At 35.7% G+C, this 22897-nt stretch overlaps 1 non-coding gene and 1 pseudogene across 1 annotated transcript; both read left to right on the forward strand.

The window, feature by feature from the left end:
- Positions 1 to 21715, forward strand: part of LOC133859493 (uncharacterized) — a 23442-nt pseudogene extending 1727 nt beyond the window's left edge.
- On the forward strand, positions 17619 to 17725 carry LOC133862112 (small nucleolar RNA R71). The gene has a single exon (XR_009899135.1). It is a non-coding gene; the product is annotated as a small nucleolar RNA R71 (small nucleolar RNA).
- Positions 21716 to 22897: the final 1182 nt, after the last annotated feature.

The raw sequence follows: 22897 nt of genomic DNA on the forward strand, positions 1-22897 counted from the left end.
GCTAATATTTCAAATTTGCAACCATATTTTCAAAGTCAGAAATTGTTGCTAGACAATTTTTCAAATTTGCAACCAGATTTTCAAAGTCAGAAATTGTTGCTAGCTAATATTTCAAAGATGAAATCTGATTTTCAAATACAAGAATTATTCCTAGCTAATTTTTCAAAGATGAAATCTGATTTTCAAAGACAAGAATAATTGTTAGCTAATTTTCCAAAGATGAAATCTGATTTTCAAAGACAAAATGATAACTAGCAGAATTTTCAAACTTGAAATCTGATTTTTCAAGACAAAATAATTTCCAGCAGAATTTTTAAACTTGAAATCTGATTTTTCAACACAAAATAATTTCCAGCAGAATTTTTAAACTTGAAATCTGATTTTTCAAGACAAAATAATTTCCAGCAGAATTTTTAAACTTGAAGTTTGATTTTTAATGATTTTCGTTTTTCAAAAATTCATATATGCAATGTATGAAGGGTCCTTAGTTCATTCTAGAGTGAGGAGTCTCAGGAGTTCAATCATACAAGAGCTTTACAAGAATACCCTAATAAAATACGGATTCTTCAATCTTGTGTTCTTCAGAGCTTAAGGGCTTCTTGCTTAGAATTCCAAATGCCTTTGATTCTTTTTGGTCCTTTGAGAATGTGTGCTCGAATGTTCTTTGCAACTATCATACTTGAAGTAAATACATTAGAGCAACAAGATATAATTTGTTATCATCAAAATATTTGCAATATAATCGGATTGACGCCATAGGGCTAACACTATGTTCGTACATGCTATTTAAATAACATATGATTCTCACATGCTAAATGACACATGTCAATCTTATATGTGGATTGTAAGAAATTTCCTACAAACCGGTTTGTAGGAAATTTCTGTCCATATAATAGTATTATCTTTTTTGTATTACACAAAGTAATAAAAAACTATTCAATAAACATAATACGCTAAAAAATCATCATACCCCGTACAAAAAAAACCATAGGAAACTCTCTCTCACCATCATTTTCTTGAATTTAGTGTAAAATTTACAAAAGATAAAATAAGCAATTTGAATGAAAAATAATATATTAATTACATAAAAAATAAAGAATAAATTAGAGTTTTCTTTTCCATATACTTTTCCGGTTCATATGAAACCTTGAAAATCAATATTGTCTATCAATTAAGCACGTTAACAATGTGCATTATACAGGAAAAAAAAATCAATGAACAACGTAAATTAAAAAATCATCATAGCACGTACTTAAAACAACAAAAATAAAAATAAAAAAATAAAAAAATATAAATTATCAATGCAAAAATAATGATAGAAAATCAAATCAGAAAAACAGAAGCACATAAAATAAATACAAACATATTATTTACAATTCTATTGAACACAACCTTGACAAACTTGAAAGGCAAATTAAAAAAAAAAAAAAAAAAAAAAAAAAAAAAAAAAAGGCTATAGCAATATTACAAACAAAAAGGTTCCAACAATAGCAAAAACTTCGCTCTCTTTGCTTTGAGCATCACTCTCCGGTAATGTAAACAACATTGCAGTTTTGCATAGCCACAAACCATTACTTCTCCATACATTTATTTGAGAAAGTGAGAGATATTGGAGTGACTTTTGACATTTCCCAAAGAAAAAAAAAAAACTGACATTTGACTCTTTAAGGTTTAGTTTGTAACGGACATTTAGTGGGAGGGGAAGCGGTGTTAGAGTAAAAGATTTTACTTAAAGGAAGAGAAATAGGTAGAAATTAGTGAAGATTTAATGACAAAAAGAATTGACGTTTCTATTCATTTTTTATTCAATATAAGATAGTTAATTAGTGATATTAAATGCACAATTTATTTTACTTGAAATACACAGATCGGTTTAGTTTTACTTAAATTACCAGTTTTTTACTCAAATGGTCGGTTCAATATTTAAAAAGTATGGATTCATGTCACGTGTCCTAATTCTAGGCCAACTCTAAGTTGGAACTCGGCTTTTATATATATATGGTATATAAAACATTTAAATGAATTAATACATAAGACCCTTATTTTTAGTTTAATTCATATAAATTAAAACATGTTAAAATATTTGTTCTCATAGATGTAGTTTAGAATGAAAATAAGTAGAAGAAGAAAAATAGCAAGAAGAAAGCCACGATTTTGATTATCAAAATATAAAATAGAAAATTAGTAGGAATTTTTTTTAATGTTGGTGTGATACCTATTATATTTCAATCCTATATAATTCTAAACATTCGAAAAAATAAATGAACAAAAAAAAAATCTCATAAACATTCACAAACAAAATGGAAACATATTTAGATTTCAACCAAAAATATAAAAATACCAAAGAGTCATACTTATATCATTAATTGAGAGAGAGATGCTACTTGTATCATTAATAGAGAGAGATAGAGATTAAATAGACCGGTTATATTTAGATTTCAACAAAAAATATAAAAATACCAAAATGTCATACTTATATCATTAATTGAGAGAGAGACTATTTGTATCATTAATAGAGAGAGAGAGAGAGAGAGAGAGAGAGAGAGATTAAATAGACCGGTTCAATTTTATTTAAAAGACCGGTTCAGTATTTAAATGATCGGTTCAGTCACTAAAAAGTATGGGTTCATGCCACGTGTCACTATTCTATGCCATTCTAAGGAAAAACTCGGCTTTTATATATGAGAAATGATCCCTACACTCATTTCTCACAACAACCCCACAACAAGCTGACGTGGCTGGTAATATTTTATTATTTTTTACAAAAAGAAATGAAAACAAAACAAAAAAATAATAAAATATTACTATCCACGTCAGCTTGTTGTGAGGCTGTTGTGAGAAATGAGTGTATGAATCATTTCTCTTTATATATATATATATATATATATATATATATATATATATATATAAAACATTTAAATGAATTAATACATAAGACCCTTATTTTTAGTTTAATTCATATAAATTAAAACATGTTAAAATATTTGTTCTCATAGGTGTAGTTTAGAATGAAAATAAGTATGAAGAAGAAAAATAGTAAGAAGAAAACCACGATTTTGATTATCAAAATATAAAATAGAAAATTAGTTGGAATTTTTTTTAATGTTGGTGTGATACCTATTATATTTCAATTCTATATAATTCTGAACATTCGAAAAAAAAAATGAACAAAAAAAAAATCTCACAAAAATTCACAAACAAAATGGAAATATATTTAGATTTCAACCAAAAATTAAAAAATACCAAAGAGTCATACTTATATCATTAATTGAGAGAGATAGAGATTAAATAGACCGGTTATATTTAGATTTCAACCAAAAATATAAAAATACCAAAAGCTCATACTTATATCATTAATTGAGAGAGAGACTATTTGTATCATTAATAGAGAGAGAGAGAGAGAGAGATTAAATAGACCGGTTCAATTTTATTTAAAAGACCGGTTCAGTATTTAAATGACTGGTTCAGTCACTAAAAAGTATGGGTTCATGCCACGTGTCACTATTCTATACCATTCTAAGGAAAAACTCGGCTTTTATATATATATATATGATATATAAAACATTTAAATGACTTAATACATAAGACCCTTATTTTTAGTTTAATTCATATAAATTAAAACATGTTAAAATATTTGTTCTCATAGGTGTAGTTTAGAATGAAAATAAGTATGAAGAAGAAAAATAGCAAGAAGAAAACCACGATTTTGATTATCAAAATATAAAATAGAAAATTAGTTGGAATTTTTTTAATGTTGGTGTGATACCTATTATATTTCAATCCTATATAATTCTGAACATTCGAAAAAACAAATGAACAAAAAAAAAATCTCATAAACATTCACAAACAAAATGGAAACATATTTAGATTTCAACCAAAAATATAAAAATACCAAAGAGTCATACTTATATCATTAATTGAGAGAAAGAGGCTACTTGTATCATTAATAGAGAGAGATAGAGATTAAATAGACCGGTTATATTTAGATTTCAACCAAAAATATAAAAATACCAAAAGGTCATACTTATATCATTAATTGAGAGAGAGACTATTTGTATCATTAATAGAGAGAGAGAGAGAGAGAGAGAGAGAGAGATTAAATAAACCGGTTCAATTTTATTTAAAAGACCGGTTCAATATTTAAATGACCGGTTCAGTCACTAAAAAGTATGGGTTCATGCCATTCTAAGGAAAAACTCGACTTTTATATATATATATATATATGATATGATGTGCATAACAAGATATTTTAATAAATTATCCTCACTACAATTTTGCTTAGATGAAAATAAATGTTTTCAAATTTCCTCTATTTAGGGACGGAAGAGTGTTAAGCAGATCTTCTACTTAGGTATGGCTTCCTGCTTCGTTAAATGGTAGCTTGTATTTATCAAACATTCCTGTTCTAATTAAGGTTGTGTGTGGATTCTTGTTGTAAAACCATAGCAACCATAGAGAATATGATTGAATCCAGGACTTGGTTCTAGTATTGAACCTAATTTGTCTATTGCGAGGTCTTAATTCATTGATGGTGCAATCACAGAAAATGCTTGTTATTGTGCATTTGTTTTCATCGATCCAACAAGTGCAGTTATGTTTTTGTTTCATGGAGAGTTTGGCTACTTGCTTTTCACTGGTGATTTCCGTTGGGAAACAGCTAGTAAGAGGGAAAAGATAGGAAGAACCATGCTCCTCGATGCTCTCAAGGACGATGTAGTCGACATCTTTTACTTGGATAACACATACTGCAATCCGTCATACAATTTTCCATCTCGAGAAGCTGCAGCTTAGCAGGTGCACCTCCACATTTCTCTGCAAGGTTCTCTAGTTTTGCCTAGATTGTATGATGCAGTTTAATGCACTTTATAGCTGCACGTTACTGAACAATGGCCATTACTATGTTAAACCTTCTAAATATCATACTAAGTTAGGATAGACAACCAGTACTAGTTTAGGCTTTTTTCCAGAATCCAATTATTTTCTATCAGATATCATACTAATTTTCGCTAAAAAAACTGTCATAGTACTAAGGGATGTTTGTTTTACTGCTAATTTATTTTATGGCTGGTTACAGGTTGTCGATATCATTGTCTCACATCCTGAACATGACATCATTATTGGCATCGACACTTTGGGGAAAGAAGATCTTTTGCTTCACATTTCGCGTGCACTTAAAATAAAAGTCTGTTCATGCCCATTTATTAGGAGAAAAATCTAGCTTTGTATATATGGATTATTATGATGATCTCTGAAAGTGCATGATGTACTATTATGCATATGCAGCTAAAATGGTACTTACACTTTGGAAATCACCTATAGAAAGCCATATGATCGCTAATCAATTTTGTTGCCTTTTGTTTTCTAAACATCAAATTAAATACCATAAACTGTTTGGAAAACTTAAACTATGTCATTGATCATCTGACTAAAATTATGAGCACTTCTTCTCCCCGTGTAAAATTAAGTAGGTATAGAAATATTTGACACTTTATCTTATATGCTTTGTGTTCTTATTGGTAACCGGTTCATTTTGTACTCTATTCTCTTGATTTCTTCATTAAAGATTTGGGTGTGGCTGGAACGCTTGTGAACTATACACCTTCTTGGGAACCATGAAATATTTACTACCAAGACTTCTCTTACAAGAGTGCGAGTTGTTCCTCGTTACAGTTTTAGCATTGAAACTCTAGAGGGACTAAATACAATGCGCGCAACTATTGGTATCATGCCATCTGATCTTCCATGGGTGACAAAATCTCTTGAAAAAGGTGACAAACCTTTTGGTTCTTTTTTAACTTCTCATTACAACAAAAGTAAATGGAGTGGAAACGGTGGGAACCATATTGATTTTTTTTTTTTTTTTTTAAGAAAAGATGAGATCACATGTCCAATAGTGATCCCAGCCCAAATTTATTAGATAAAAGCCTCACTTTTGGCGGAGGAATACCATGATAACATCCAAAAATCACAGGATTTACAAAGAAACCATCCCATGAAAGACATAACTCAACTTACTTTATTCTAAAGCAAGGTAAACCACATTTATCTACCCGTAAAATCTCTTTGAGTTCCTTAGGAATATTATTTGAATTATAATCATGCGTAATCCCCGCACTACCACGTTTACTGAGCCAGTCCACAGCTTGATTACCCTCTCTAAACACATGGTTAAACCGAGTATTCAGGCCACTGAGGAGAAGAACTATTTCCTCCAAAAAATCCTCCAAGTACCAAACCCGACAACTACCTTTCTCGAACCAAGTCACAATCAGAGATGAGTCAAGTTCAACAACAATATTACGTAAACCCATCGCCTTACATTTTCGCAAACCAATTAGAACCCCCAATAATTCTGCTTTATTATTAGAACCAATACCAAAATACTCCGAAAAAGCAACAATTAGATTACCTTTATGGTCTCTAATCAATCCCCCCACACCTGAAATCCCCGGATTCACCAAACTACTACCATCCGTATTTAATTTGAACCAACCCAACTCTGGCTTCTCCCAAGAAACTGCAATGAAATTACTTTTCGAAAGAGAAACAGCCGGCAAATTTAAATCTTTAAGAATTGCTTGATCACGTTGATGCAAATTACCGGTATCCCTGAGCCTCAAGCCAACCCAATGAATCCAGTATTTAACCTTCCACCACAAAACATTAAAGCAATCCTTTTGTCCCTCCATTCGAGCCGAACATCTCCATATCCATAAATTCCAAATAATGATACAGGGAATCAACCCAATCAAATTACCAACCTTTGTGGATTTTTTGGATCTATGAAACCAAGTTTCAACAGTAATCAACCAAGACCGAGTAGCCACATAAGGAATACCCAGGAAACTAGAGCACATTTGCCAAAGCTTAGCTGCAATCTTGCCACTGTAAAGCACATGATCCAGGTCCTCAAAGTCTCCCTGCGGACAGCATTCACATTTTGAGGCTAAAGAGATACCAATACGCCTTATCCGGTCATCCACACTCAAGCTATTAGTCATCACCTTCCATACAACAACTGAAATTTTTTTTGGTAAAGCAGAGTGCCAAATCCAGTTTGTCCATTGGTGCTTTGGAACCGAAATACGAAGCCAGGCCCAAACAATTTTTGTTGAAAATCTCCCATCCCTACTACCAAGCCATATTAACCGATCCATTCCTGGTTTAGTTCCATCAACCTGAGAGAAAATATCATCAGCAATCTCTTGACCCACTAGCTGAACAACCAAGTCCACATCCCAACTTTTTTCCACCATGCAATCTTTTATTTTTAATAAAGGCAAATCAGATATCTGAACCTTCTGACATATAGGACTCGACTCCATCCACTTATCCTGCCAAAATGATAGGTTCCCATCTTTGACACGCCAAACGGACTTGTCAATAACCAGGGGAACGGAATTAATAAGCATTTTCCAAAATCTAGAGCCTTTAGAGGAGTCCACAAGGGAAATATGTTGATTCTTCACGTATTTAGCTTTAAAGAAACGCGACCATAAGGTATCCTCCGAGAGGAATTTCCAGGCAAATTTGGATTGAAGGGAGCTGTAGACATCCATAATATTTCTGATCCCCACGCCGCCTTCATCCACGGGCCTGCAAACTGATTCCCAACTCACCCATTTCCTCTTTGGCCTTCCTTCAGACGAACCCCAGAAAAACGTACTAAAAATTCTGTTAATCTTCCCAAATATTTGATTGGGCACTGGTAAGACTGATAATAAATGCATCGGCAAACTTGAAAGAACGTGCTTAATCAGAATTAATCTGGCACCAGCAGAAAGATATCTCATCTTCCAACCCTCAATTTTTTTTAGAAATTTTAACCAACAAATCATCAAAATACCAAGATTTAACCCTACCAGGGAAAATGGGAACCCCCAAATATCGCGTTGGGAAATTTCCAATCGAAAAACCAGAAACATGAATCACCTCCTGACGCCTAGAATCTGGAATACGGTTAGAAAAAAAAAAATAGATGATTTCGAGGCGTTGACCACTTGACCAGACCACTGGGCATAGGTATCAAGAACTTCTAAAATGCTCCTCACATCTTTCTTTCTACCAGTCGAAAAAATAACCATATGATCCGCATAAAGCAAATGGGATATTAAAGGGCCCTTTCTAGGCTGTAAATAGTATCCAATAGTCCCATCCTGAACGTTCTTCCGCAACAATCTAGAAAACACCTCCTCCATCAAAATAAATAAATAAGGGGATAAAGGATCCCCCTGGCGAAGACCCCTACTAGCCTTAAAAAAACATTTATAAGTGCCATTCATCACCACAGAGAACCAAGAACAAAAACACAGTTGGAGATCAGCTTACAAAACCCCAAGGAAAACCCAAACGCATTCAGCACTTGCAGTAAAAATTCCCAGTCTACCGTATCATAAGCCCCCATATCAATTTTCATCATAATGTTACCCCCCCGAATTGGTTTATTTATGTCTTGAACCAATTCCTGTGTAAGACTTATGTTCTCAAAAATACTTCTGCCAGGCAGAAAGGCTCCTTGCTCTTCAGAAACCAAATGACACAAAACAGCAGATAATCGATTCACAATCAGCTTTGAACATATTTTATACACAACCGAGCAAAGGCTAATAGGCCTAAATTGATCAAAGGAACATGGGTCCGGCACTTTCGGAATTAAAACAAGAAAGGAAGCAGTGTAATACCTCGGAAACGCCGTACCTGCAAAAAAGTCCTTGACTGCCTCGACCAAGTCTGTCTGAATAAAATCCCAACAATGTTGGAAAAAACTAGAAGTAAAACCATCCGGGCCAAGGTTGCTATTAATCAGTATATCAAACAAGGCATCTTTAATTTCCTGCTTTGTTGGGCTCCGACATAAGTTCAAATTTTCAGCTTCCCTCACCTCTTCTTGTATAATATCAGATAAACTAAGCACTGACGCCGAACCCCTGCGACCCAAAAAATCAGCAAAATGAACTACCGCTTCATTATGAATCTATTCCGGCGTAGGCAGCATTCTACCATCTGGAAGATTCATCGAATTAATAATATTCCTCTTCCTAGTGATGTGTTTTAAAATAGTACTCGCAAGTGCACGAATCATTTTGCAATATAGTGTTATGCAAGTGCGAGGTCGATCCCACAGGGAATTGTGTTGCGAAAATTAATCTCTATTCAAACTAATCCTACTTTAACCTAGTTCCAAATTTAGGGGTTTTTTGATAAAAGAAAACATGAACAAAAATAATGAAGATAAAGGGGTCTAGGGTTTCAGAATCCACACTCACCAAATCACAAGAACATAATCTCATGCTCATCACACATATTTTGAGGTTGTCACATTCAAATCTTAGGTATGCTCTACATTGCTTCAAAAATCATTTGAAACATTCAATGATTCCGTTCATAGCACAAATCACAAAGAGTACCAATTGAAATCAAAACATCCAATGTATCATTCAATCACAATGGATATCATCATTCAAACCGATAAAACAATGTATTAGTCAAACGACGCACAATGAATATCCAATGTTTAGATAGATCAAACACCAAGCAATCAATTTTAATGAGACTTATTCCACATCATCACTTGTATCCGGAAACCACAAGAGATATCAAAACATCATCTCATAAAAATCGAAGTAGAACAATGAGAAATCAAACTCATAAACTCAAATAGCATGAACAAGCAAGAAACTCGGTTTCTCTTCAATGGTGAGGTTTCATCCTCAACCCCAAACGAAAATATTAGCTACACATGATAAAATAACTACAACTTAAAACATTAAATTAAAAGCATAAAAATCAAAGAGTTGCAAAAGGAAAGAAATAAGCTACAAGAAGAAGAGAAACAAGAAGTTATGTACAAAGAGGCTCATGCCTCTCCTCCCCCCTTTGATTTTCAGCCTTGGTCTCCTTTTATAGCCAAGTGGTTTGTGTGGAATGGGTGAGTGGGTGTATGAGTGGAGAGATGAGTGGTGAGTGTTTTATGGAATGAGTGGTGAGTGTTTTATGGAATGATGTTGAGTGGAAAAAAAAGTGATTAAGTGGCTGAGAATGTGGAGAAAAACGTGTATTGGCTCTAGCTTTGGGGAGACAAGGGATGAAGCAAAAGAAAAATAATAAGAGAGATGGTTCCGGATTTTCGGGATGATCCGACGACTGAAATTCAAACAGCCATATCTTTTTCCACGCATCTCCAAATTGGCTGAAACTTGTTGCGTTGGAAAGCTGACATCTTGAAATTCAATTTAGACCTAAGAAACTCCCAAAACGGATATCTTTTGGTCCTGTTATGATCAGTCTAAATGTAGTGGTCTGCTGCATCCGAATTTCCTTGTATTTTGCTTGAATTGTATCATTTCTCTCTTATTGTCCTACAAAATATAAAAACACTAAAACTAACCAAAGCATTAGAAAATAACAAAGCTAAAGGTTTAACTAATGTAAATTAAGGGGTCCAAATACACAATATTTGGTACTCATCACCTAGTCTGCAAAGCTACAAAGAAAGAAGCATTAACCTCCCCATGCCCTATCCACGTATTTTTAATTTTTTGAGCAATTCTGGTTTCCTCTCGTTTCATCCAAGTGTTTAATTCCACTTGAGCCTCAAGCATATCCGCTTCCACTTCTTGTGAATAAGACTCTTGCAATTGAGTTTCCTTTTGCTCAACTTTTTCCTCCAATCGTTTTAAGTGCATCGTAGTCCAACCGAAAACTTCACGATTCTATCTTCTAAGAGCATTTTTAACTTTTTTCAACTTATAAGCAAGTTTCCACAAACCAGCTCCATCCACCTCCTCATTCCATAGATTATGAATAAACTCCCCAAAACCTTCATGCAACGTCCACATCTGTTGGAATCTAAAAATGCTAGGACCATACCTCTTATCCGAACTCTCCAACCGAAGAGACATAGACGCATGATCTGACGATTTCCGAGGTAAATATTTCAATGATACCATCGACCATCTATCCAAAAGCCTTGTATTACACAAAGCCCTATCCAAACAAGCCCAACTACGAGTCAAACCTCCATGCCCATTGCACCAAGACAGTTTATTTCCTGAAAAAGGCACTTCGATCAACCCACCATTTTGAATAAAAGAGGAAAAATCTTCCATTGCCCTTGGCAGACGCGGACATCCTCCTCTTCTCTCCCCATCATGATGAATAGTATTAAAATCGCCAATAATCATCCAAGGCATCTGTAAAACTCCAAAAGACAGAAGACTATCCCAGAGCTACCTTCTCTCCATGTAATTACATTTAGCATAGACAGCATAAATGAGCAAAGAAGAGTTAATTATAAAAGTAACATGCTGATTCGACTCTTGAAGAATATTAATTTGAACCTCATCTTTCAAGAATATCCACAATTTACCACCCGAATCACCATTCGAATAAAACACATCAAAATTCAACATTCCTTGCCAACGTGCAAGTTTACAATCTTGACGAAAAGGCTCCGCAATAATTTAAATCTTCAACTTTAAAACTTTTAGCATATCACGTAATCTAGTCTTCGAGGAACCGAGACCTCGACAATTCCAAAACAGCAGGTTGTCTTACATTGATCAATCCGTTCAGGCCTGCTAGGAGCCTGTGAGGAACTGCGTAGCTTCATACTAGATCTCAACTTTGGTTTCAAAATTTTATTATCCGAAACACCATCTTTTTCTTTCGCAAAATGCGGTAACACACCTATTCCCTCTGAATCCGAAACAGACCCTGAACTCCTCATCACAGGTTTGGCTGCTTTTTCGACTCTCCTTCACCCAATATTTTCCTTGGCCAACTCCTCAACATTATCATCTAGATTCTCCAATATAACACCATCTAGAGAGCCATTTATAGATATAGGATCATACTCCTTTTCACCATTCAGCAGGCCAGCCCCTCCAGAATTGCCAGAATCCCCACCAATCTCCACAGATTTCATCGTACAATCCATGTTCGTATTAACCACCAAAGCAGCTCCCTTTATGATCAATTCAGCACACCTCATCTCAGTTGAACTTTTATCATTTTTTGCCATTGACTCCAATTGATCCTTGGACAGCCTTTTTTCACTTCTAGTCAGCCCTTCCTCCCCTCCATACGTTCCAGTTTTTTCACTCTCCGTGACAGCAACTTCCTTATTCACCCCAGAATTTTTTGCCTCAAAATTATTTTCCTTAACAGCCAAATCATCTCCCACAGGTTCCCCTGAAACAAAGGGTCTATTTCCCCCCAAGACGACCACCTTCTCTGTTTCTTTGGGTTTCTGCGGTTTCCATACAAGACCTGATTCCTTCTTTTTCCCTACGTCCTTCACCAACAGCTTGCAAGTACCAATATTATGCCCTTATGTATTACATTTGGTGCAGAAGGCTGGAAGGGTTTCATAGTTAATTTCTTGACGCACACTGGAAGGCTGTCGAGGCATCCCAATCCACACATGTTGCACTGGTGGTTGGGAAATATTCATTAGAACAAGTTGTGCAAATATCTACCTAAATAAATAGGCAAATACTTGTACGTTTTACTCGCAAGTGCACAAGATCAAAACAATAGTATAGCAGGCAAATACGAGATCATTCCCACGAGGATTGGTATAAATTGTCTTTAAAGAGAAATTCCTAAAAGCGATATGTTGAATAAGACAGGATAAAAGATTGAATTAAAAATACTATGAAGAAAAGGTAGGGCTTCGATATCCACCGCTAATCATACTCAAATAAGATTCGCAATATGCATAATACTGCAATCATATCATGATGTTTAATGTTTATCAGCCACAAGGGAATGGTATCTTCTCCTAAAGCTATTGATTTCCCTAAACAACGAGTTAGGCATGGTATCTACTCTAACTCTTTTCTTCCTTGAAGGATTTAGCATGGTATCTACTAAGTTGTTCTTCAAGAAAGCATAAATCTATGGAAATCGGTAAACACACTCAGATTGGAATATGGTATCTATTCCAGTTGTCTTTATGTTGATTAATCCAAGAACCTGTGTCGGGGTTCTTTTGTTACTCTATTATGCCCAGGACTCGGTCATCCAAATTGACATAAATAACAAATCCGTACCACATGCATATGATGGCCAAACATAAACATATGAGGAATTCAAGAAACTAGAATTAATCAAGTTAAGCATCAATATATAAATTGTAGCAAGGCAAATTGAAAAACTTAAAGAGACATGATTAGGGCTTCAATCGAGCCCTGACTAAAGTATTAGTTACAACTAATATAAACTAAAATTATATACATACAGAAAATAAATAAAGAAAGAAAATAAAAACTAGAAAGAACCTCTTTCTTGATTTAGCCTTTGATTCTTCCTCAAAGCTTGTATCTTTCTTCAAAGGCTAGAGGCCTATTTATAGGGATTAGAGAAGCTTTAGAAGCTCTAGAATTCCTATTACAATTCTAAGTAGGTTTTCTAGTCCAAAAAGAATAATTACAAGTCTTTTCCTTTTTCTGAAATTTCCGTTTGTTTCGGCGTAAAATGATTTCTGGTAAATGATTTCGGTATTTTCCGGTGTTTGGAATGGGCGAAAATAATAGTCAACCGGAAAATGATTTCTGTTTGACAAAAAATGCTTAGTAAATTTCAGAAAATAAGCGTAAATCGTTTTCCGAAGACGCCAGACGCAGTCGATCTATTTTAAACGGCACAGTCGACCTTCACATTCAAGCAGCCGACCACCATCGAAATATTGCCGATTTCGGAATCCGACAACATCCGGTTAATGTCGCCGGAATCTGGCGACGGAATCCGGCCACCTTCGCCGGAATCCGGTCAGCCAGATTCCGGCAACCAATCTGACCAGAATCCAGCAGACCAGCCGGATCTGGCCTGACCGGCTGGATTCCGGCCATCTGACTGGATCTGGCCAGAGAGGCCGGATCCCGGCCGGCCCTGGCCAGAGTGGTCGGATCCCGGTCGGCCCTGCCCAGAGAGGACGGTTCCCGGCTGGCCGGACGAATCTGGCCAAATCCGACCAGCCTGCCGGGATCCGGCCACTTTCGCCGGAATCAGGCTATCCCAGATTCCAACGAAACTGTCCGGATTTCGACCTTTATCTCGAATTCTGGCTATATTAGCCGGAATCAGGTAAAAATTGTCAGAATCTTATCGGTCAGTAACCGAATCTCGTCATCGATGATTTTTATATTATTTTACATTAATATTTTTATGTTGTGAATAAAAATTGATTTTTATAAGTTAATATGATTGAATAAAAATATTAAAAAATATTTGCGATTTTTCGTACGCGCCAAACACCAGAAAATGATTTCGACGGAAAATGGTTTCCTGAAAAATGACTTCTCTGAAACCATTTTACGACAGAAACCATTTTACGTCGAAACAAACGGAGCATAAGTAGGAAAAGGATTCCAAAATTCGTACAGATTTGCGGTCTTTTATTGCGGGGCGATTTTGGCATGGAAAACATCCGAGTTAGGAAAAACCTATTTCTTACATATTTATTTCCTTTGTTATTAGCTTTCCAACGCCGCCAATTATGTTGCAATCTGATACTTGAGCTGAAAGTTATGAGTAAATTACTGAGACGTGCTCATTCTGGATTCTTTCCAAAGATAACGAATTTTTGCCAACTTCTCTTTCCTTAAATTCAAAATTGATTTGGAGTTTGAATCTATCCAAAAGTGAGTTTGCTGACTTCATTATAATCTTGGAATTTGATCGGTTTTTCTTCTAAAACCTGTAAAATATAAGAAAACACAAAAACAACACAAAACATCAAATTATAACAAAACTAAGAGCTTAACATATGTAAATTAAGGGGCTTGAATGTGTAACATTCAGCACTTATCACACCCCCAAACTTACATGTTGCTAGTCCCTTAGCAATGCATAATTGAAAAAAAATGAAAACTAAAACAATAACTACTCTACCTCCTCTGTCACGGGAAACACGATTGCATTTAGCGTATGCAATAAGCCTTTTAAACCCCTAGGACTCCCTAGTGGACGAGTGAAGTCTCGTGAGGGTTTGCCATGAATGATACCCACAAACATTATGCCAAAATTCATGTTTATTCCAAAGAGTTAAGTGTCACCAAAATTATGATTCTCATTCATTAGCAAGCTTAGAAAGATAAACTCCATTTTCAATAAAAAATAGAATTCCAAAGTCTAACCACTTACAAACGACAAGCTCAGGCATCATAAGTTCAATTCAGTGTAAGGTGAACTAACACATAATCATGAGGCTTCAAATTAATTCCAATGTGCAATGATTCAATATCTTAAAATTCACTGGGATCCCCATCAAATTGAATAACCAAGGCATAATAGCAAGAGCTTTATTTTTTATTTTTTATTTTTTATTTTCAGACTGTGCAATGCTTAGTTCTCTTAAGCTTTCTAATTGACCCATGTAATGAGTGTTAGGCTAATGCTCCCAAACCAGATGGTTTTAAGGCACTAAGTGTTGAAACACCCCTAAGAGCTTACTAACTCGAGTCAAAAAGGCTACAGAACTAAACTAGTCATGACTTTAACCAATATGAATTTCTCACTTTTTGACGTGAACATTCACTGCTTAATGAGGCAAGAAGTCCAGTTACTCGGTGAAAGCTTCAAAAATGGTTTTTTTTTTATTATTTTTATTATTATTATTATTATTATAAATATGCCAAGGTATCCATTCAACAAGTCACCCAGCTTCACTCAAGACATTGAAAAAATACACAATCAGGTTCATTTATCATACCTCACAAATTATATGCTAATGTGCTTGTGATAGTGTAAATTGAAACAAATGAATCCTTAGATGCCAAAAGTAAGTAGTAGGACTTTAGAATCAATTTCAAATGATCATGTGTTCAACATTCTAAGCTCACCAATGAAATTCAAATCACAATTTTTAGATCAACCAAAGTCTTAAAAATAACATGAACATGCAATTTCAAATTTTTTTTTTTTTTTTAAACAAAAAGTGAGAAAGTGTGTGTGTGTCCCATACCCCCAAACTTAAATTACACATTGTCCTCAATGTGTAGATAGAATGGAAAGATCATACCCGGGAGATGAGAAAATTGGTTGGACTAGGTATGGCTCGTAGCATACCCCCAAACTTGAATGTAGACACACTTTTCCTGAAAGAAACTAAAAAAAACAAAAACCAAGGAAAGGAAAACTAAATATAAAAAAGAATAGAAACTAAAATTAACCACAATAAAACTAAACTTAACCAAAATAAAATGAACTATAATTAAAAACAAAACCAGAATTCTTTAAGGATATGGATTTTCAGTGCATGCAGTGGCCTCAGTACCACTAATCTAGGTAGATGTGCTTGAGCTCCTGGACTGCTCGAGCGCTTTTGGTAGTAGCTTTTGAGTTTAAACTTGAAGCACCAATCTTTTCTTCTCTTAGACCATAGAGAATGAATTCTACCTACAAAAAGGTAGTTCCTAATTTTCACAGATCGGGGTAAATCACTCTGAGAATTTTCAAACAGTTTCTCATCTGGAAGGGAATCATGAACTGAAATACTATGAGGAAAATACTTAGAGAGTTTTTCTACTTTGATGACCTCAGTTTGCTCGTCTAATATCAATAATAAACTACTCTCATGACCTCTTGGTAATTCGGGAATAGAAGTTGATGTTGAAGAAGCCTCAGTGCTCACTTCCTTGCCGTTTTCCCGATGTAAATCATTTGTGACCTCAATTTGCTCCTCATTCCCCTCTTCTTTATGATTTTCGACCACTTCTTCACTCCTCAATGTTGTGATAGCTTGCTCATGATAGGAAGAACTCCAATCCTCCATGTAATATCCATTAGGATTAGCCACCAATTGACTTTGAAGCTCTTCTTCGCTTTCTCTTTTGAGGTGGTTGATGATTTGTTCACAGTCAGCTTCCATTGGGAATTCACCCATTTTTCTCTCACTTAACTCTTTGGCCAACTGCCCCCCTTGTGTTTCCAATCTTTGGACAGCTTGACTGATCTAAGCATTGGTCTGTTGTTGCTCAGTTAAAAATTTGAGTAGAGCATCCTCAAGGTCATTCTTCTTTGGTTCTGGATTCGGTTCGACCGCTTGTGGTGGAGCTTGATAGTTATTTTCTTGTTGGAAATTTCTTTGTTGCCCTTGGGGAGTTTGCACATTCTGAGTGTTACTCCATGAAAAATTGGGGTGGGTTCGCCACCCTGCATTGTAGGTGTTGGAGTATGGATTGTTCTTTGGAGGGTAATTATTCTGGCCCACATAATTTGCTTTCTCTTGATCTGTAAATGAAAACATGGGGCAAGTCTCAGTGGTGTGGTCAGAATGAGAACATATGGCACATACCTCCACTTGAGCAATCTGTTGAATGGGAGAGATGTTATGAGTAGTCATGACTTTCACTAGCATATCCAGTTTCCTTTCCAAGGTAGCCATCTGAGTTTGAACTCCATTATTGCCATTCACTTCATAGACGCCTTTTCTTTTGAGTCCTTGCCTCCCTCGGGATGAGAATTGTTGGGAGTTTTCGCTTAAAGTCTCAAACAGTTCTATTGCCTCCTCACTATTCTTTTCCATTAGTACACCTCCACAAGCTGAATCTACAAGACTTTTGTTAGAATCATTTAAACCTTCATAAAAATTTTGTACCTGATCGTCCTGAGATAGATTGTGATGTGGGCATTTTAGAAGTAGCTCCTTGAAGTGTTCCCACACCTCAAAGAATAGGTCTCCATCTTTTTGTTGGAAGGTTTGAATCTCCCTCCTCAATTGCCTAGTTCGTTGGGCTGGAAAGAACTTTTTCAAGAACTTTGTGGTCAACTCCTCCCAATTGTGAATAGACCATGCAACTAAAGAATTCAACCATAACTTAGCATTATCTTTCAAGGAAAAAGGGAAGAGAATTAACCTGATTCCTTCCGCATTTAAGCCAAGGACGTTTTGAGTTTTGCAAAGATCAAAGAAGTCCCGAATGTGTAGATATGGATCCTCTGTAGGTGTGCCTCTATAGTGTGGAACCATATTGAGCAACGGAGACAAATCAAAATTGCTTTGCACATTTGGTTGAAAAGCAATGCAAGATAGCTGATTTGGATTTTGTGGTATGAAGGAACTCTTCATCGGCTTCCGCTCGGGTGGATTCTCTATACGTACTTCTGCTATGTCTTCCTTAACTTTGATTTTTTTTACATGAACATAAGCATAACAAAAGGAACACAAAAATAAAAAATAAAAATAAAAATTAAAGGAAAAAAACCTTTTTTTTTTTAGATTATCATAAACAGAAATAACTAAAGTAAAAGGAAAAACTTTAATAACACAATTTAACACAATCCCCGGCAACGGCGCCAAAAACTTGTTGTGCAAATATCTACCTAAATAAATAGGCAAATACTTGTACGTTTTACTCGCAAGTGCACAAGATCAAAACAATAGTATAGCAGGCAAATACGAGATCATTCCCACGAGGATTGGTATAAATTGTCTTTAAAGAGAAATTCCTAAAAGCGATATGTTGAATAAGACAGGATAAAAGATTGAATTAAAAATACTATGAAGAAAAGGTAGGGCTTCGATATCCACCGCTAATCATACTCAAATAAGATTCGCAATATGCACAATACTGCAATCATATCATGATGTTTAATGTTTATCAGCCACAAGGGAATGGTATCTTCTCCTAAAGCTATTGATTTCCCTAAACAACGAGTTAGGCATGGTATCTACTCTAACTCTTTTCTTCCTTGAAGGATTTAGCATGGTATCTACTAAGTTGTTCTTCAAGAAAGCATAAATCTATGGAAATCGGTAAACACACTCAGATTGGAATATGGTATCTATTCCAGTTGTCTTTATGTTGATTAATCCAAGAACCTGTGTCGGGGTTCTTTTGTTACTCTATTATGCCCAGGACTCGGTCATCCAAATTGACATAAATAACAAATCCATACCACATGCATATGATGGCCAAACATAAACATATGAGGAATTCAAGAAACTAGAATTAATCAAGTTAAGCATCAATATATAAATTGTAGCAAGGCAAATTGAAAAACTTAAAGAGACATGATTAGGGCTTCAATCGAGCCCTAACTAAAGTATTAGTTACAACTAATATAAACTAAAATTATATACATACAGAAAATAAATAAATAAAGAAAATAAAAACTAGAAAGAACCTCTTTCTTAATTTAGCCTTTGATTCTTCCTCAAAACTTGTATCTTTCTTCAAAGGCTAGAGGCCTATTTATAGGGATTAGAGAAGCTTTAGAAGCTCTAGAATTCCTATTACAATTCTAAGTAGGTTTTCTAGTCCAAAAAGAATAATTACAAGTCTTTTCCTTTTTCTGAAATTTCTATCTAATGCTCCGTTTGTTTCGACGTAAAATGATTTCCGTCGTAAAATGATTTCGACGAAATCATTTTCAGAAAAATTGATTTTCTCGAAAATATTTTTCGGTGTTTGGTTCGCACGAAAAAATTACGAAATGCAAAAATAAGAGTTTGGTAATTGTCGCTGGAATCCGGCAACGTCCGGTCGCCGTTGTCGGATTCCGGTGTGAAAGTTGACCGGATCCGGCCAAAATGGCCGGAATCTTCCGGATCCGGCCGGATTAATGGCCGGATCCCAGCCGTTTTGGCCAGATCCGGCCGAATTAATGGCCGGATCCATCCAGATCCAGCCGGATCCCGGCCGTTTTGGCCAGATCCGGCCGGATCAATAGCCGGATCCGTCAAGATCCGGCCAGATCCGGTCGGATCAATACCCGGGTCCGTCCAGATACGACCGACTTGGCCGGAATCCGGCGATATCCAGGCCGGAATTTGGTCTGCCGGTGCTGGATTCCGGTACCGGTAAAATTCCGGTGACCTGATTCCAGCTCCGGCAGGTTTCCGGCGACTGGAAGTTGTCGGACTCCGGCGCCGACTTGATCCCGATGACAGACAATTGCTAAATTTTAACGATCGGATATCAAACATGCGTGTAAGGACGAAGAGCTTAATTTCGGAAAACGATTTACAGTTTTAAAAATCGTAAACCGTTTTCCAAAAATTAAAGAAGCTTTTACGGTCAAACCGAAAATGATTTTCATTGACTGTTATTTTCACCCCAACCAAACACCGGAAAATGCCGAAATCATTTTCCAGAAATCATTTTACGCCGAAACAAATGGAGCATAAGTAGGAAAAGGATTCCAAAATTCGTACAGATTTTGCGGTCTTTTATTGCGGGGCGATTTTGGCATGGAAAACATCTGAATTAGAAAAAACCTATTTCTGACATATTTGTTGCCTTTGTTATTATCTTTCCAACGCCGTCAATTTTGTTGCAATCTGATACTTGAGCTGAAAGTTATGATTAAATTACTGAGACGTGCTCATTCTGGATTCTTTCCAAAGATAACGAATTTTTGCCAACTTCTCTTTCCTTAAATTCAAAATTGATTTGGAGTTTGAATCTATCCAAAAGTGAGTTTGCTGACTTCATTATAATCTTGGAATTTGATCGGTTTTTCTTCTAAAACCTGTAAAATATAAGAAAACACAAAAACAACACAAAACATCAAATTATAACAAAACTAAGAGCTTAACATATGTAAATTAAGGGGCTTGAATGTGTAACATTCAGCACTTATCAGAACACAGACCCTAGCCCCATCAGTGCGTGTCGCACATTTTGTAGCATTGTCTCTCCGACGGAGAATTCCAACCGGAGCTGTAATATTCTGCAGGTATGATTCTTGATAGAAATTCGGAGCAAGCCCCAGCAAATTAATCCAAACCGGTGCCATCACAGGTTCCACCTCTTCTGAGAAGTTCACCATCCACTGAAAATTGCGGTAATTGACCCCATCAATCTCGCTACTTTCACTGGACATAGCCTTGATAAAGTCTGCCTCCAAAGCAAATCGAACGAATACGTTTCTGGGCTTCCGCATCGCTGAGACCACTGGCTGAGAGACTAGGCCCCAATGCCCATTAATGAACGCACAAATCCGTTCAAGAGAGGGCCGTTGCTTCAGAAACTTCATCACCATAGCAAACCGAAACGCCCATTAATGAACGCCGATCTCTCAATTTCGTCCCTAGAAAACTGTACACAAACCTCCCCATCCACAATCTGGTGAGATCGAAACGGAATCACAACCTCAGGGATGGGCTGAGGCGGTACCGAAACCAACTCTGCAAAAGACCGAGTCCTCCCCGCCACCGTTGGAGGGCCCTTAGAGGCCCCGGCGGCCGCCATCATGCCCTTGAGAACCCTAGCGCAAGACAAATTCTATTTTAGTAAAGTTTTAGTCAAAGCTGAAATCTCTAGGGAACCATATTGATAAGCCAAATGCAAATTTAGGTTCTGTGGGAAGGTTTCATAAGTACATCTATACTATTCCATACTCCGATCATTCGTGCTTTACAGAGATAGAGGATTTTATAAAACTTGTCCAGCCAACCAGCATGAAAGGCATTGTCTCTTCATCATCTTGCTATGTTGATCCTATGTACTATTTTGGCTGTCTTTGTGGAGCCAACCAAGCAGTTCAAAGATCACTTCACAAACATAAGAGAAAGGAGAGAGATGAAAGAGTTCTGGTTGTCTGTCTTAGAACTCCCTTTAGCAGTGGTGGTGCTTCTGCTGAGTCAGAGATGAAAAGAGGAAGGACAGTAAAGGGTCAACATTCAGGTATTCATATGAGTAGGATAAGTGCATTGAGACGAATACAACGTGGTGCAAAGATTATGGAAGATGGCTGTCTGAATTGATTAGTATTCATTGTCAGCAGTAAAAGGGTATGACCAATGTTGCATGTAAAATTTAGATTGGAGTATCCAACTGTAAAGTTCGAAACTGCCGTGACATTTAAGATGTAAAGAATGATGTTTTTATTCTTTTTCTCCCACATAATTTGAGAGTTATAATTTGCATTACAGAATGGAGTCCAGGATGAATTGCTGCAAACAGGAATAAGGTAGGTTTTTGGTTTTCTCTAGGATATGAGTAGATGTTCTTAACCTGTTTATATATGGTAGAGAAGCCTTGTCGAAAAATTAACAAGCACATTTTGTGTAGTTAAAATATTTTTGCATGCTTTTAGTCTTTCAGGCACCTCTAACTCTAAGTTGTTGAGAAGAAAAAAATCCACTATTACATGGCCATTGCAATTCTGTTCAAACAAATTGTTCTGAGGAAGTACATTACAGATAACTTGTTGATTTAAGAAGAAAGGTATTTGTTTTCAACGTTCCTTATTTTTGTTTAAGATCTTTTGTTGTGTCAAATTAAACTTAATAATAACTGGAATAATAACGGAAGCAAGAAAGAGAGAAAAGACATAGAGGATTTACGTGGTTCGTTTATGATTTATGTCCATAGGGTAAAGCCCAAAGGGCTACATTGTGCTTTTATTAATTTGTTTTTCTACAATACAAATATCCATATTTATAGGATTTAGAGTAAATACTAATATGATAATCAATTCCCCATGATTTGATTACAATTCACCGTAAATAGAGAATATTACAATATCAACCAAACAAGGAATATACGAAAAATATAATATATTTTTCATATATTCTAACATCCTGTAGCTGTGTCCATTGTCTAATTTTGTTTGTTATTATGTGTAAAGAAGACTAAGCTTTTAGAACACTTTCACTGACAGGATTTTGCATGTTTAATGCCACTATATGTACCTAGAATGCAGCTAAAAAGGGTCTTAGTCATGGAAAACATAAAGCTTTTAAGCATCGTATACATTTAAGATAGACTTTATGAGAGGTTTGCATAACTATTCTATATTTTGAATATAAATTTCTTCATTGATTTTTTCTTGGTTTGTTTTCTAGGATGATGCCCAAAACTCTCTTGCATGAGTTATATTCACTTCAAAGTTTGGCAATCAAACTGACTTCATGGAACTAAGACGGAGTTTCCATCGGAAGAAA

This window comes from Alnus glutinosa, chromosome 2, assembly GCF_958979055.1.
Source record: "Alnus glutinosa chromosome 2, dhAlnGlut1.1, whole genome shotgun sequence".
In the NCBI taxonomy this organism is placed as follows: Eukaryota; Viridiplantae; Streptophyta; class Magnoliopsida; order Fagales; family Betulaceae; genus Alnus; species Alnus glutinosa.